A 17,573-nucleotide genomic window follows, 5' to 3' on the forward strand; every position below is an offset into this window, starting at 1 on the left:
TTATTTTTGAGATGTCAAATTGGTCAAGTTTAAAGTGGCTACTGATGCAAGTCTGCTTTTATTTTCTCTATTGTTTTTATTAATTTATACACACTTCAAAACACTAAAATGATTCTTCATTAAACAACTTCCTAATTAAGAAACCTGAATTTCTCTGCTCTATTTTGTAGTTTTTACTCTGCTCCCTCAGACTGTAAACGTCAGAAAGAGCTAATTTCAACTTCTAAAAAGGGAAAAGGGTGAAGTTAGTAGGAATCCTGTATTTGCTGATGAGCACAGAGAGGAGAGGAAGCAGAGGAGGAGACGGTCGATGAAAACGTTCGTTAAAGATCCTCGGCTTCACAAGGAAAATCAGAGAGGGTGGTGAAAGTGTCAAACCATTAAAACTAAAAAGAAAAGCAGAAAACTGCTGGAAAACATCCAGGAAATTATTAAAAATAAAAAACTACAACACATACAAGACAGTAATATGAAGAGAAAGATGAAGATGTTGCTAAATGTTCTCTCATTTTTGAGGCTGTTTATCATTTTTCTGGAAACGGAAAATCTTGTGCAATGAAAGCAGAAAATAAAGAAATGATGTTTCTGGAAGAAGTTTGGAAAGATGGAGGTGAGGAAACTATGAACCGATCTGATTCCCTTCAGGCTGCAGTGAAGAAAAAGGCGACGATCTCTTTAGTAAGCAGGAGTCAGAGCTGCAATATTGAGACGATTTCGTTTGGAATATAAAGCGATATGGACTCAGAACGCCACAGGCTGTTTTAATATAAAGGTTCCCCTTCAGTTCTCCTCCAAACCTGACAATAGCTGGATATTAGTTTCTGCTCAGGAGTTCAGACGCTGCATCATTAATGCACTTTGTTATGGACGTAACATCAAGCACCACAGTAACTGGCTTTCTCATTACTCTCTTTATCTGCCTTATTCATACAACTCAGTAGTTTTATTATCATTTTGGTTTCCTGTTTCAACAGAGTAATAAAACAATGGTACATTTTCCAAGGTTTTCTGAGGAGTTTTATGAAAATATGAACTCCAGGTGGAAGAATCGACACAACTGTTATTTACTGACCAACAGACCATCAACCGCGTTCAACAACTTATCTAAAATAATAAGTAAAATGAAGTTTCACATTTTCTGTTTATAGAAGAACATGGATGACAGAAATGGTGGAAATATTACTATTTTATCCCCTTACCAATTAATATTTTTCTGAACATATTTCAGTTATTTTGTCTTAGAAAAGAAATATCATGAATAGGATTACTTTAGTTATATTTACAGTACATTTGGTAATGATAATAGAAGGAAAAAGACAATAAAAAGGAAAAAGGATAAAAGAAGACAGGAAGAAAAAAGGAACTAAGAAGAAAGAAGGAAAAAGGTAAAAAGCAGCTAATTTCATTCAGAAAGCTAAACTTGGCGGCCTTGTAGCAGATTAAAAAACTAAAACACTGACAGAACTTCTTGGCAATCCAAAGTAAATGAAAAAGTGAAGCTACTGTTGGTTCAGTGTTAGAGGTTACTAGTTTTAATATGAGAAAATAGAAAAATACATCTTTGTTTTAATAATAGGTGTATAATAAACCATCATCTTACATTATGTTGCATTAAATCTGAACTAGTCAGGAAACACCAGAAAACAACTTAATTTCTGTTTCCAAACCTCTTTAATTCTGGTGGGTCAGAATTACATCTGTTCAATCTGTAGCTGCTCTGCTACAATAAAACACAGAGGCTGTAAAAATTCCTCGTTGTATTGACTGAGTGAGAGACAATAGAGACAGATTGTTTTGAACTTTTCATCCCGTTAACCAACCCGTGGGGAGGCAGACGTGGGGTCATTTTGTCCAGCTTCTGTCTGGTCCATCGTCCTGAGAGGTGAACGGCCGTTCCTCCTCTCTCAAAATCCAATTACTGAAGGCTTGGAAGCGAAAGTTGCTCTTCTACGTTGCTCTCTCATTTACCACAGCGATGTTTATGTTCTTCTAGCACTCAGTACTTATTGCATTTGTGTAACCCTAAGAAATATATTAAAGAATAAAACTTTTTTAGCCAAAGTTTCTTTAAGTTTTTCTTTTAAAGCACCAAGACTTTCTTGTAATCTTTTAAAGTGGTCAGATCAATAGTTCCTCAGACTATCTGAAAGGACTTTAAACGTTTTCTTTGGACTTTAGCAGCAAAAAGAGCTCTATGAACTACAGTAAGCTGCAGTCCCACAGTGTGCACACACACAAGAGGAGCAGCTGCTTTAATAGCTGAGAAAATAGACCTGCAGAGTCAAATCTGACATTAAGGTCACTTTTATTGGTCATTAGCTGAGTTTCCATTACAAATGTGGAAGAAACTTTATTAATATTCCACTAATGTTGAAATAAAATAGGATTTTACAATTTCTACTAATTAAGAAACGCAATTAAAATAACTCATTAAAAAAACTCATCCTCCGACCACTTCCTGTCATCTTCTTTGTCATTTCCACCAGTAGCAACATCCAATTATTGATCACATGACTCTTTTGATGCGAAAAAAGTGTTTCCATTACAGTTTTGCAAAATTGGCTAATTTTAAGAAAGCTAAAAAAACACTTAGTCCTAGCTCAAAAGGTGTGCTGCACTGATGCAGAGTTATTAAATAAATTTGTATTTCAGTATGTTTACGTCTGTGTTTAAAAAAGAGAAATGTTTTAAGTCAGTTCAGGTGTTTCTCAGTATCGGGTCGGCCCATCGGTGCGTCCTCATTCTGAAATTCTGCAGGTTCATCTGGTATTTTTCTAGGTAGTTTTCAGGATTGTCAGAACCTTCCTGACTGAATTTCAGGCACTAAAATGCCATAACTTCAGTTTTCACAAAAACAAATCTTAGTTTTTGCTAAATTTAATTTTACACTGCAGGGAAAAGAGAGTAAAGTAGTGAGCAGGAGGATTGTGACATCCTGTTTCATCTCAGCTCCAAAAGGTGTTCTCATTTAATTTACTTTCCATCCGTCAGCGTCGTGCAACCTCACCTCTCCTTCTCATATACTTCCACTCTCTTCCCAGTTTTCACCCCGTCAAACTTCCACACCTATTCACTTTAAATTGAACTCATCTCGCTCCTGTTCGTCTCTCACTTCTCATCTTCTCTCTTTGTGAATCAACCACTTCTTCCTAATGTAATAAAGTCTGAAACAGTTTTTTACACCGTACAGTCCGATAAACATCAAGTACTTTGTTTTAGGATAGTAGGTACAGCCTGAGGAAGGCAAACTACTTTTATATATTTATATATTTACAAGGAGACCGCTCAGAAACCTGGAAGTGGTCTACAGCGCAGGGCATTCTGGGTAAATACAACCAAAGCAAACATTTTAGCCTAGCGCTAGTGGGAGAAATGCCTTGTGTTTGTTTTTTATATCCTCCAACCACTAAAATCTGACGTCATTCCATTTTTGTTCACATTTTGTGAAACAGGAAGCTGTGCTCATGTTGTTTCCTTCAGTGGTTCTTGGTGCAGCGCCCCCACAGGCGAGGAGGGGAACAGGTTGCTCAAATAGTTTGGTTGGTTTGAGAACTGCAGCAGCTGGTTAGGTTAGGGTTGGGGTTAGGGTCAGTAAGTAACAGTCTCTGGATGCTCCGCATTGCTATGGTCTAGTCAAAGTCAAGACCTCCATAATATGGTACAACAAATGTCTGCAACAGTCAATAAAGTGGAGCAGCATTAGAAAAGTACGGAAAACCACTCCTGATGACGTGGTTTGAAATGTTTGTTAAGTTAAAAGTTCTTCTTCGCTCCGTTTGGCTGTTTATGGAGAACTGCTCCAAAACGCTCAGTTTAAATCAGAACCACATTCCTGCTGCTTTATGCCCACACATGGATGAAAACTAATTTCCTGCACAGTCGACTGCCAACGACGTCCCTTTCTGTGGAAGCGGAGGAATGTTTCCCAGGAGGTCGTGACCTCAGGAAGGAGGGAGGGGGAGTCACTTTGCTGTCAGTTACAGCAAATCTTTGGTCAGTGACGACGATGAAACACTGGAGCTCGACTTCTAGCGCCAAACAGCCGTAATATAAATAACTTTAAATCAACAATCATCAGATCTGGGTTACATTTGAAGTTGGTACATCTCTGATTTTTTGCACTTTCAGTTTTTGCCCCGTTAATAAAATCTGAATGTTTCAGGGATAAGAGCTGATTTCTAATAAACATGAGCTGCTGTTTGCTTTTTAAAATTAATTCCTTTTGGTGCTAATTAGTTAATTGATTGATAAACTAACAAAAGAAAGGATTTTAGAAATGGGGATTTAGTGAGAAAACGTTCAGAATCAGATGCCTGATTTTTTTATGCAGACCTGTGAAAATGCTAGCTGCATTTTATTTAATATGTACGCTAATGTGAAAAAACAATTCACAATTATGGTGTTTCCATTAAATAAAAACATAATTAAAATCACATGAATCAGTTTGTTCATGCAATAAATCATTAATAAACATGGCATTACATGATATGCCAACCACTTCCTGTCGTCTTCTTCATGGTTTTTGCCAGTGGTAACATCTGGTTGTTGATCATGTGACTCATAAAATGTGAAAAAAGTATATCCATTGCAGTTTTATGAAATAAATGTTGGTACAACCAAAAACACCACCTCATCCTAGCACAAAAAAAAAAGTTTAATTAAGTTTCTTCAAAATTTCTGTTTCCATTAAGAAAATTTATTTTTGAAACGTCAAATTGTGCAATTATTTATAGTGAATAGAAACACAGTTAGTGGTGTAGAAATCAATACAACTAAGGATAAAAGCATGTATGTGTTTCTCTACATTAGTCGTCTAATCCTAGAAATGTTCTTCAGGTGATAGAAGGCTGATTTGGTAACTGACTTTATGTGTCTCTGAAGGTTCAGGTCAGATTTCAAAAATGTGAAAGTTCAGACAGCTTAGAAAGAGAAAAAAGAAGAACACAGGCAGATATTTTAGCTGAAAACTCCAGATTTTCTAATATTGTGAAGTCCTAATCTTAGTAGTTAATGAAAGAATGGGGTAAAAAATGTAAATAAAGCATCAGAGTTATGAATGTTTTGCCCTTAAAGCTCATCTATTAAAGTCTTTGATGTCCTTACTGGGAAAATATGAAACATATTTTTAGCATATGGGAGGTTTTTGCTATTAAAAACTTTTCTCCTAACACAGCCACTCCAGTCTTATCTGTTGGACTCATGATAACCCTGTAAACTTTAAAATCCCTCCATCGGGCAGCGAAGATGGACGATTTTAAAGGAGTTGAAAGAGTTCAGCTGATTATCGGTCGTTTCCAGCGGTTCCGCCTCATCTCTATCGAGCTCTTCAGCATCTTTTATCTCATCGATTCACTTCTGCTGCTGCCAACGTCACCGTTTTGATTCAATACCCCAAACCAGACAAGGAAGAAAAACGAAGAGACACATTCCTGGTTTCCACTGAAATGGTTCCAGAGTCTCAGCCTCAACTTGTTGGGTTTTAACCGCCTCAGCCGGATGCAGGCTGGGAAAACTGGTGCAAAAAACCGAGTTATGGTGCAGAAAATGTCCAGACAGAACTAAAAATAAAATAGTTTTATGAAAAAGTATCATCCAAAGATTGATAAATTGCTTAACTGACTCTTCGGCCAATCACAACAGCACATTTTGCAAAAAAAAAAATATATACATATATATATACTGTATAGTATATATATAATATATAATATGGTAAAAAAAAAAAAGAAGGTAATACGGTATATTGGACATGGATGTCCAACATAAAACTGAATTTTTAATGTAAATAAAAACAGATAAAAACTCAGATGGGAGAAGAACAAAGCAGCTTGAAGTGACATTTAAAGATAAAAGCAAAAAGTTTTTATGGTCTAAAGCTTGAAAGTTAATATTAAGCTTGAAATTAAAGTTTAGCTCAATTTGGTAAAGATAAAAGTTTAACCAGGAGTTTTCTAGAAACTTCCAGTTTTAAGGTTGAGTGTATGGTTGATGTTAAAGTTAAAAGCGAAAATTTAAGAAAGAAAACATCTGGAAGATTAAAGTTTAAATTAATTTAGGGATTACCAAAACTCAAAAGTTAAGTTTAACATTTATTATCAGGATGAAACAAAAATGTTTAAGTTTATATCTAAGATTTAAGTTTAAAGTTTAACAGTTTAAATTTAAGCCTACAATTAAAGTAAAATTAGTTATGAATAAGTTAAAGTAAAAAAATTATGTTAAATCAATTAAGTTTTAAAAGTAAAAAACATAATTCAACAAATCTAATGTTGCATGTAAAGTCAATTATTCTCCAAATAATTTAAAAACATTTTTATGGAGAATAAAACCACAAAGTTAAACTTTAAGTTAAAGGAACTAAAAGTCAAGATTTACTAAATATTTTCAAACATTTGTTATGTAGTTTAACAAACAATATATGATCACAACATCCTGAACAAAGAGGCAACTAATGATCATTTTAGAAATCAATTATTCTGATTAATCTTCACAGACTTAATCGATTATTCTGATGATTAATCGATTAATTGGATAAAAGAATATTGGCACATTTTGAAGTATTTAGATTCAAAAACCATTTTTACAATTAACTAGAACAGTTAATCATTTCAGTAACTGATGAATCTGATTAACTATAATGACTCAGAACTGGTTTTCTTCCGTATTTAGCAGGAAAATCATGTCCACTGTCCAGAGACGGGTGGCTGTATGACGAATCGTTTTCCAAATTAAAGACGCAAAGTGACAGTCGTCAAGTCCACTGCAGTCTGTGCCGCAGATCCAGCTGCCATTTCTTATCGCAGATGCTGCCTGACAGCCGGGGACGCAGATAAGACGAGAGACGAATGGCAACAAATGCAAAGATGGAGAAAGAGAGACAGAATAAAGGACAAACCAGGAGATATGAGGATGTTATCCGATGTAACGTCACGGTTCTGATTCTGTCATCTTCAGTTCAGCGGCTGCAGGAGGTTGGAGGGAAAACTGAAAAGAAATCATTTAAACTGAGTTTGGTTTGATTTTCAGCTTTAAATGAATGAAATTAAACATGCGCTGTTTTATTTTGGAGCATCAGAGTAAGTGGGGGCGGAGAGTTGGTGCTTTTTCCTTCATTTTCAGTCCATGCTTTCCAGAAAAGTATTAAAAACGTCTTAACACTGCCGCCGGTTCTGCGGGTCCATTCATCACGGCAGAGCGCTGCGGTCACCAGCAGGGGGCTAATTACCGAAATAACACCTCCAAGATGGAGGGAAGCTTTTCTTTACCTCCACTTCACTCTGGGTTCGGTTTTTCTCTCATTTCTGTCGGTTCCTTAATGTTTGTCTTGTAATCTTTTTTCTGTTTCTCCTGCTTTTATTGCCTATTTGCAGTCATTTACCCTGAATGGCCCCTGCTCCTCTACTGGGTTGTTGATTATTCTCAGTCAATTTCAGCCTTCTTATTCTGATACTTTGATTGTTTTGTGATCATTTAGCTACTGAATTAATTTAAGTTGTGCGTTTCTGTGGTAATTTCACTTCATGTTTACAGTTTATTCTGTTTTTTATATTTTTTCAGGGGGGAAGAACTTAATTTTGATGCTTTTGTTGAATCACCAAATTATTTCTGTTTGCTAAAAGTCAGAAAACCTAAAAGAACATCTTTTAGAGATTTTTAGATTTTAGACATTAGCTCCAGAAATGAAAGTGTTCGTCCCAGTAGGGAACTGGGAACTGGTTGTTTTGCAGAGCGGCCGTTCAGAACATGTCGGTGCAGGACTTATCGGTCTCAGTAGCATCAGCAGCAACTTCTCAAGGTCTTCAGATTATTTCTGGAGTCAATTTGCACATTTTGGACCAGAATTTGTCTCGTTCCTGTGCACTATAATGGTTTTACATTCCCATCATGTCTGTACTGGGTATAATGGTTCGTCAAGCATCTGTTAACTTAAACATGTCAGTTAATCTATTAGAAGTTTGTGGAGGGAAACTGAAACATCTGAATAAGTCAAAGTTTAAAAAATATCAACCAAATGCATGAAAACTAACGAATTCAAAGAAAGCCACCAAAAAATACATCTTTGAATATGTTCTAGTTACGTTTCCTGGCTTTTAGAAAGTAAAACAAGAAATGATGACATGATGTAAACTTTTGGTTTCAGGTGTAACATAAGTTGGACGGCTGACATCATTCCCAAAGTGTTTTGTTGGAAAGGATACGGAAAAATGTCAGTTTATTTCAGACGATATCATGATGTTCAACAATAATTTTAGTAGAAAATATGCTCATTTTGCAACAGTAGCGATTTTATCAATGTTATTTTTTTATTGTCCTGATGAGAGATCATGACATCATCAGCATAAAGGGCTCAAATATTTCATATTTATGGATGTCGATAATGAAGTTTGTAGTTAAAACGAGACAAAATGTGGAAAATTTCACGTTTTCTTTTCCATTTTACTGCATAAACATAATAAATGATGATTGTTTGTGAATTGTGAAGCAGAAATGAAGCATTTCTGAAGCCATGTCTGGGAGTGTGAATATGATTTATTGTAAATTAGAGCTGATAGGGTGTGTGTGGGAGTCCCACAGTGAGGGTGTGTCTGGTGTTGGATTTCCACTCTGTATTCTGAAAACACTCAGCTGCCATAATGAGGTTGTGTCTGTAAAAGCCGGAGCTTTACGAAGCGCAGCGAGAGAAAAACTCAACAGCAGAGACGATAAAAGGAAGGAAAAACTCCATAATCCCTGGAGTTCCTCCTCTCCTCCATCTTTATCCCTCCATCCTCACTCAGTGTGCCAACACACTCCTCTTCCTCCGCCCTCTCCTCATCTCTCCTCTTTCCCCTCATCTTTCTCCTCACTGAAACACAAAACCCGGGTAATCCTCACGATCCTGGCCTGTCCGGAGGGAAGGGGACGAGACACAAGTCAGATCCTCCCAAAAAGGAGAGAAGAGCGATGCAGAGAGGAAGAGACGTCGCCTTACAAACAAGTTTTACGATGCATTTAGAGGTGATTAGAAATGGGATGCTTCATGAACCCAAAACAGACTAACACAGCAGAAGAAGTCACTGATTTATTGCAAAACTCGATGAATAAGCACTTGTATGCAAGTCGTAAACCATCTAGACAATTATTTTTAATCAGTGAATGTTTTTTATTACATCTTCGATGCTTTTTAAACGCTCAAGTTTTGTCTGTACTTTGTAGAAATACAACAAAGGAAGTGAAAAGAAAACCGTGAATTTGTGAGATGAAGTTTGAGATCAAAATAACAGGAACACGCCAACATTGACCTGGTTTCGCTTCCCCAATTTACCAGCAAATGCAGTAAAATAATAGAAAACCAGCAGACCCAACAGTTTTGGCGAAATGCTGCTGATCCTGAATGGAAGAATCAGTAACTGAAGGGGATGCGTTCAAAAGCTGCGAGGTTGTTTGTTAACCTTTAGTTGAGGAGGAAAAGAATGAGTCAGAGTTTAAGAGTTTGTTTGATTTGGGACCAAAACTTCAACATTTATTCCACCTCCAGCTGCTGTGGTTCTGACCCAAACCAACCTGTTCCCCTTCGGGCCTGTGGGGGCGCTGCACCAAGAACCACTGAAGGAAACGACACAAAAACCTCTGAAGACGCTGAGAGCAACTTCCTTCTTCACCAGATGGAAACAAAACGGAGGTATCAGATTTTAGCGGTTGGAGGATTTTGTTTTAGTTTTTGGCATCAAACCAGGAGCCATTTTTCGTGCTAGCGCTAGGCTTGCACGTTATCTTTGGTTGTATCTACCCAGAATGCCCTGCGTTGTAGTCCACTTTCTGCAGATCAGGTCCAATTGGCGTTCAGGTCCATATACATCCCCCAGAAAACCTGCTCAGCCTGGTGGTCGGGGCCCCGAGGCGCTCCACCGTGCTTTTGTATTAAAATATGTTAAGTTGACAGGAAAAATAAAAATATTACTGGATAATTATATGTTACGGGAAGACAGCACCAGTGAAATGCTATCTAAGCCAACATTAAGTCAGCGGCTCCATCAGGCCCCCAGGGCTTCAGGGGCCATAAATGCTAATATTTTAGCACAGATACATAAATATAGCATTTATTGAGATTATCAATGCTGCTAAATTTGATTGAATGGTTTCAGCATACATAAATTAAACTGTTTAAGTTGTTCAACATTTAAATGTAAGATTTTAAGGAACTGGCAAGTTTACTTTGTAAAAGTTCAAAGAACAATATTCATAGTTAGATTGTTTTGTTACCATAACAACAATCTGATGTTGTGAGTTTAATCTTTTAGTTTGAGCTGTTAGTTCACAAATGCAAATTAATAAACTGTAATTGTAACTGATTGTTTTCAGGTTGGCCAGTTAATCTACTCTCTCTCTCCCAGATTAAATAAACCCAGAAGCTGTTAGAGGTGCTGATGTTTTAGCAGCAAGAGGGGCCCCTAGGTCAGATTCTGCCCCAGGCCTCATGCAGACTTGGACCGGCCCTGCAGGATGAGTTCAATCTGCTGCACTGAGCAGAGATGAGCAACAAACGGTAGATTTAATTCAGTGCTGCTAATGTGGCTTTAGTAGCTCTAACATTTCATTTCTGTTGAGTTTTAATAAGAATCACAGAAACTGTTCTGATTGCTCAAGTTTGAGGGACGAGTTTCTCAGATCTCGGCGCGCATCAACTCTGGCTGACTAAGTAGACAAAGCATTTCATATGGTTTGGTGCTTCGTGTAACCATTAAAATAATACTGGAAATAATAATAAAATAATATAAAACCAGCGCGAAAGCTCCTCACTGGGCTGAACCTGCATGATGAGGTCAGCACTGATTCGTTAAACGCTAACCCTCCGGCCAACCAGGACCATAGACGTAAACTTTACAGGGAAGACAGCGCCACACGCTGGGCAGCGTGTTGAGATGTAAACGGCGTACATAATTCTGTCCACAAAGATAAATCATTCTCATCACTCGCTCAACGCGCAAATGGCTGCAAACAGACGCGCGACTACAAGTTATTCCTGTGGTTAACATAGAGCTGCACAACCAGAGCTAACGTGGTTCGTTTTAAACTCTGACCTTGATATAAAATTCTCCAAAGAAAAATAACTACCCAGTCTGGGTTGATGTAAATATCCATACAGGTCAGCCTGTGTCCAGTTTGAGTGAACGGAGGCGTTGCGGGATCTGCGCTGAGGTAAACTTAATAAAGCAGCGGCGTGTGTGATTGGTCCGCTCTCCGGCTTTAAATGTATAAGCTATAAAACTTTTAGAAAGAAATCTGCTCCACGAGTGAAACGCTCAGAACAGAAACGCTTACAATCCAGCTTAAAGAATTATCAAAAAATAAATAAATTAAGCAATTTTTAAAATTATTATTATTGTCCTAACAACATAAACAAGCAACGCTTGGCCTGGCGGGTGGCCTAGCAAAGCATGGTGGGCCGCCAGGCTTATAAAACACTGGGGGAAACCCTGACATCTGAACTGAACAAGATTTCACTTCAACCGAACCCAGACTGGGGTTTGTAGGCGGACTGGAGTTTGATTAGCATTCACACCTCCACAAATGAACCGAACTTTCTAGACTAAAGTTATATAAAAACAGACTAAAAATGGCTGGTGTGAACGAACCCTAAGGAAGGAGGTTTATTTAGTGAACTGAACTGTTACTGTGTTGATTTGGTCAAAGGTTCTGGATGGAAGACCGGCTGATGACCCAGTTTCAGTTTCCCAGTAGAAGCTACTGTTTTTATTTAAAACATGCTGGTTGTAGATAAAGGATGCCTTTGGAACAACATTTCACTGGAAAACTGTTTAAAACAACATTGTTGTAATTAATACTGAGACTATTTATCGTCCAAGCTAAATTCGTTACCATGACAACCTTATGTCATTACTGATGTACTGAGCTTAATGCTCTAGGATTGATAGGAATAAAATTACTTTTTGTCAACATTTGTTCTGAAGTGGCGACATAAACTGTAAAAACAAAAACTATTTGTGGGGTTTTGGTTAAAACGCTTTTAACAGAGTATTTTAATATTTCAAACACAAATATAGCTTCAAATGTGTTTGTGCTAACGCAGAAGCTAACATCTGTAATATTCCTTATGTCTGATCTTAGGGTTTCAACCAATCAGCACAAAGAAAAGTGAATGCTAGTCCTGGATTAGCTGCAGGAGCGTGCCATCTTCACAACCTGATTTTTCTTTCCAATATTTTAAATGAGCTCTACAAAAACAATAAAAAATGAATGAAATCAGTGATTATGCTAAGTTTGCGGAAATAATTTGGCGAATAAAAGGAAATCTACCATCTACCGTTATTTTCTAACCTCGGAGTTAAACTTGACGTCCAACTCTAAACCAGCTGGAGCCAAAACTTGGACTGAAAGGTTTTTATCCCAAGAAAAGAAGTTTAAAGAGGCGATTTAAGCTGGTCTGCAGCCGGCGACACGCCGCTCATCTAATGGAGGCCATGAAACATCTGATGAGCGCCGGCGAGGGGAACAAAAGCTCATCATCTCCTCCGCGCTTACTCCACATCCAGGAGAGAGCAAATGAAGTCCATCTACTTTACCCCGCAATTTATTCCTGAGGGACGAGTGTGAGGGCAGAAAAAACAGCATTCAGGTCACACACACACACACACACACGTTCCTCCGCTGGCTGCTGATAATAAGAGTCTGTTAGCATTCCTTTTTGAAAATCCAATCATGATTTGTGAGCAACAAAGCGTCTCCGGCAACTCAAACTATTCATCACATTTGGTGCGGCCGCTCTCGGAGTCGCTGCCGTCTTTTCTGCACGGCTGAGCGCTCGGCTCCAGGCGCCGACCAAACGGCGCAGAAACAACATTTCATTCTGCAGGAGAACAAAAAACAACTCCCAAAATGAAACAGCCGGAGCAAATACACAGGAGGGAACGAGTTGATCCGTTTAAAAGCGTAGTACTGATGGTTAGTAGTTTATTTAATGGAACCGATGATAAACATGAGTATCACAAACATGTAGATAGCTGCTCCAGAAGGACAGTTTCCAAGGATATTAATGGGAAGTTAAGTGGATGGAAAAAGCTGCAACAACAAGAAGAGATTCTCAATAGGCCAGTCATGATAATTACTTTTACTGGACGATAAATTTTCCCAGAAGTTATTGCAATAAACAATAATATTGTTGTTTGAAACCATTTTAAAGTAATGTAATGGTAACAACTGGATAGATGGATGAATAGCCAAATGGACGGACGTGGCGGTCTTCATCTCGTCCTCTCAGGACTTTGTGTCTTCCGTTTGTCTCTAAATCATTTTAAATCTGGCTGCTGCTCTAACAAGACAAATAAAACCTCATAAGCTGGAGAGGAATCCAGTCCACACGCCGCCATTAAAGACATTTTAAGACTTTCACAAGCCGACAAACACTCTGACTAACAGAACCCAGAGGGGCGAATATGTGGAAAAGTGATTGTTTATAGCTGCACAATCCTGTGAATAAATTCAAGTGCAGAGATTCAAGACGGGTTTAATTCAAAAACGATGACAAAGAATGATTCTGGAGATCAAAACGATCCACGAGATTAAAAATCCAGCCTGTGGCAAACGTTAGAAAGTTTTATTATCGCTGGAGCTGGGAGAAGAATGGGAGACGACCCGGCAGAAATTCATATCTGAGGGAATGTAATGTTGACAGAATAATTAGATCCTCCGGATGCTGTCGGCCATTTATCCCAACGAAATGCTGAACGCACAAACAGGAAGTCTTCTGCAGAGGTTAGCCGCAAAATTATACTCAAGTAAAAGTATTTTTACTCAAGGAAAAGTAAAAAGTAGCCGTCCAAGAAATGACTCAAAAGCAAAAAAGTGTTTGGTAAATCAAAGCCTGATTAAATTATAGATAGATAAATCTTTATTGTCATTGTCACAAGAACAACGAAATTTAAAAAGTGCCATCAGTCGGTGCATATGCTTAAAAACAAACAAACAAACAAAAAAAACTGTCTCACAATTCACACACAATGTAAGAAATAACAAATAACTGGAAAAAAAACAAAAAAACAAAACAAAACAAAAAAACCAATAAATAAGAACAGCCACATTCTCACATCCATCATTTATGATGATTAATGGTTGTTTTTGATTGCATTTAGTTTTGTTATTGCTGTCGGGTAGAAACTGTCTCTGAGACGGTTGGTTCTCAGAGACAATTAAGAATTGCATCATCAGATGGAAAAAAAATATAAAAATAGTGAATATTTTGGTATTTCAAGAACCAAAATGACAATAATTTTTATAAGTAACAAAAAATAACAAAATCAGGCAAAAGATAAATAAAGAACTTATGAAACTTTAGCAGAAACTGTAGGTGTGTCTGAGTCTGGTGAGTTTTTGGTCAAAACAATTTAGTTTTTCATTTAGCGGGAAGAAAATCCAGAAATTTTAGAGTAGAGATACATCAAAATAAAAATACTCAAGTTAAAGTAAAAAGTACATGTAGTAAAAGTAATTTTTTCAAAAAAGTTACTCAAGTAAATGTAACTAGTTACAGTTAAAGATTGACAGGAAATTTTAAAAATATGGCCACGTAATTATGTGTAATTATTTGTAATTATTGACAATACGTAATCAACTCTACACTGCAAAAAGACAAAATCTAACCAAATATTTTCTGTCTAGTTTCTAGTGTAAATAACTTGGGTCATTTAAAATACGAAAACCTAACTTATAATTAACTTTTAAGCAAGATATTGGAGCTTGTTTTAAGTCAATAAATCCTTAATATTAATGGAAACAGTGCTTGTTACATTGTCAGATTATTTCACCAACAACAAGATATTTTTCTCCATGTTATAAAGTTAATTTATCTGCCAACGCAACATTGATTTTCCTTCAATATGAAGGATTCATTTACTTACAAAAGCTCCAATTTCATGATAAAAAGTTACTGGTAAGATATTTGCACTAGAAACTAGACAAAAAAAACCTGTTAAGATTTTGTGTTTTTGCACTTTATTCATTTCCTAAATAAGGTAATTGGCCTGTATTAAAACAATGAATATTATTTAATTAGTTATTGTTTTATTTCAAACCATTTAAATGAATATATACTGTATATATAAAATAATGTATTTAGACAGAAAGCTCAAAAGTTGCCACTGTAATTTCAGACTGATTTTGCTTCAATTTTTAAAATTATTTTTATGTTTTTCTAATTTAAACTTTTGAAATGTGTTTTTTCCTTGCAACCAAACAGATTTCTCTCCATTTTGCCGTCACTACTTTTGTTCTGGGTGAATGTTACCGTACGTTGATTGGTTTTCTAACTGCCATGTAATTTCTCATCTGAAACTTGTGCAACATGCATCTTTGCAGACTCATTACTTAAGGCTTTAATTTAGGTATTTTTATTCTAACCTCCAGCTTTGGGGTTTTAGATGGTTAAACTTCTATTTTAAATTCTCTCTGAGCGCGTTTTACCCACTGGGACTAAAAGCCATTTAGTTTGGCTGAAGGATTCAATTTCCAGGCAGAAATTCAGCATATAGTTTGTGGCTTGGGTGGAAAAAATGCTTCAGTTTGTTTATGACTAATAAAACTTTGTGCTGAACACAGATTTGCTGATTTAATTTAGAAAAAAAACATGCGTTTCACTTGCAGCGTGACTCATTTGGGTTCTGTCGTCATATGTGAAAGACATTAAATCTGAACCTGTTGCTGTGGGCCGACTCCCTCGCTCACAGAGAGAGGAATGAAAGACTGAACGAGCGGAGAGGAAGCTGTTAAAGCCATCAGAGCTGCACAGCGTCTCTGCTGTCGTCCATTACAGCGTTAGCCCTGTTCACTTCGCTTTCATCCAACTCCAGTTCGTTTGGGGAGGTGTGAACGAGCAATGGAACCCAAAAAGCAAACTCTGATCCACCTAAAAAGCTCTGTGTTGATTCGGTTGAAGTGAACTCTGGTTTGGTTTGAATGCAGTGTGAATGCAAGCAGATCAGAGACCGCTCCAAAAGCAGGAAGTTAACTACGGACCCCATGTATCATGATGCCCTGCGCGCTAGTCCCTCCTGCCCCCATTTCTCTGCTGGAGGGCAAGAAGCTGCTTGCTAACGATGGCTAGCATTGGCTTTAGCTGGTATCCATATAACACGCTAAATTTTAAATGTACACCTGATGTACAAAAAAAAAGGAACACAGTGCTTTGCTACAACTAGATAACAAGGTTAGGAAAAAGTTTTAATTAAGACAAAAATAGCAAGGGAAAGGAAAGTAGGTCAAGCTAGCTTGACTATGACAACCGCAACCGTAGACAAGCTGTGGAATTCTGTTTTGTAACTGAACTCTGATAGATCATCAGTAGAGCAGATGTTTAAATTTGCTAATCAACCACAGCAGAGTTAGCTAAGCCAAAAGCAGCGGTAGCTAATCTACCACAGCAATCACATAACAATCACATAATAAACATCCAGCCTAAAACCAATACTTTAACGGACTGAATGTTCTGTTCTTTGTGTGGGAAATGTTTGAGTGTTTTTTGATGTTGAATCCTGAAATATATTGGTGTTGTTGTCCGTTGCTATGGCAACAAGACTGTGCGTAGCGTAACAGAGCAGAATATGTGTGTCTAGTTCTTCATCGCCGTTATTTTCCCTTTGCTGATGCACTGCAGCCGCTGCAACTGTTGAACCTTCAACAAACAACAGAAACTGGACTAATTGCCTCGTTTGCTTGTAGAATAGGAAGAAATATTTTATAAAGTATAAATTTTAAACTAATTTTAGCAGCGCAAATTATGTAAAATTCAATTATTGAGCAAAAGAGGAATTTGCTTAGCACTCTCTCGCATCTTGACAGAAACCAAACTGTTTATAGATTTATTTACATCCAGGGAGAAAATATATTTAACATTTTTCTCAACTTTAATTTAAGCCATATTTTATAGAAATCGGGTAAGAAAGAAAGGCGGATGACTCAGTGCGTCGTAAAGGCGCCTGAGGAGCGTCGCTAGCGTTAGCGGCTAATAGGCAAACCAGTTTTTATATCAATAAATAAAACCTTTAACTGCTATAATCTGATACCACTCCATTTTCCTTACGTTTTGTGAAAAAGGAAGTCGTGCTCAGTGTCTTTAGATGTTTTGTGTTAATTCCTTTAGTAGTTCTTAGTGCAGCGCCCCCGCAGGCGAGCAGGGGAATAGTTTTTTTAATTAATGAAATATAAATTCGAACCACACAAGCTGAAAATGTAACTAAAGTTGCCATTTTGGTCCCTAATCGCACCAAGTCTACCGGACTGTCAGGTGTGAAAACATCTTTAAACGTAGAAAGTCTGCCTCCTTTCACTTTCCACTGGAACCTTCTCAGTCTGCTGTTTAACAGCAGCCAGCCGCAGGTATCCCTGACTCAGCCGTCTTCAGGAGAGAAAAAGCAATCAAAGGACGGACAGAAAACTCCTGCTGGGAAACAACAAAGAGCTGCTTCGGACCAACAATAGGGGGACGCCTCGGGGCGGGCGCCAGATGGAAGAAAAGACACTGCTGGGTGTTTGTGATTCTCCTGCAGCTAAAGATGACATGCGAGCCGTGATTATTATTAATACAG

At 37.4% G+C, this 17,573-nt stretch overlaps 1 protein-coding gene across 3 annotated transcripts in view; it reads right to left on the reverse strand.

Annotated features, from left to right (window-relative positions):
- Nucleotides 1-17,573, reverse strand: part of LOC114160758 (plexin-B2-like) — a 125,221-nt gene that overhangs the window by 54,287 nt on the left and 53,361 nt on the right. The window contains exon 4 of one of the 3 annotated variants that reach the window (XM_028043519.1): nucleotides 6,893-6,981. The exons of the other annotated variants lie outside the window; for them this stretch is intronic. The gene's annotated coding sequence lies outside the window, so the exon portion shown is untranslated. The remainder of the gene's footprint in view (nucleotides 1-6,892; nucleotides 6,982-17,573) is intronic. 3 annotated transcript variants of the gene reach the window in all.

This window comes from Xiphophorus couchianus, chromosome 17 (assembly GCF_001444195.1).
Source record: "Xiphophorus couchianus chromosome 17, X_couchianus-1.0, whole genome shotgun sequence".
In the NCBI taxonomy this organism is placed as follows: Eukaryota; Metazoa; Chordata; class Actinopteri; order Cyprinodontiformes; family Poeciliidae; genus Xiphophorus; species Xiphophorus couchianus.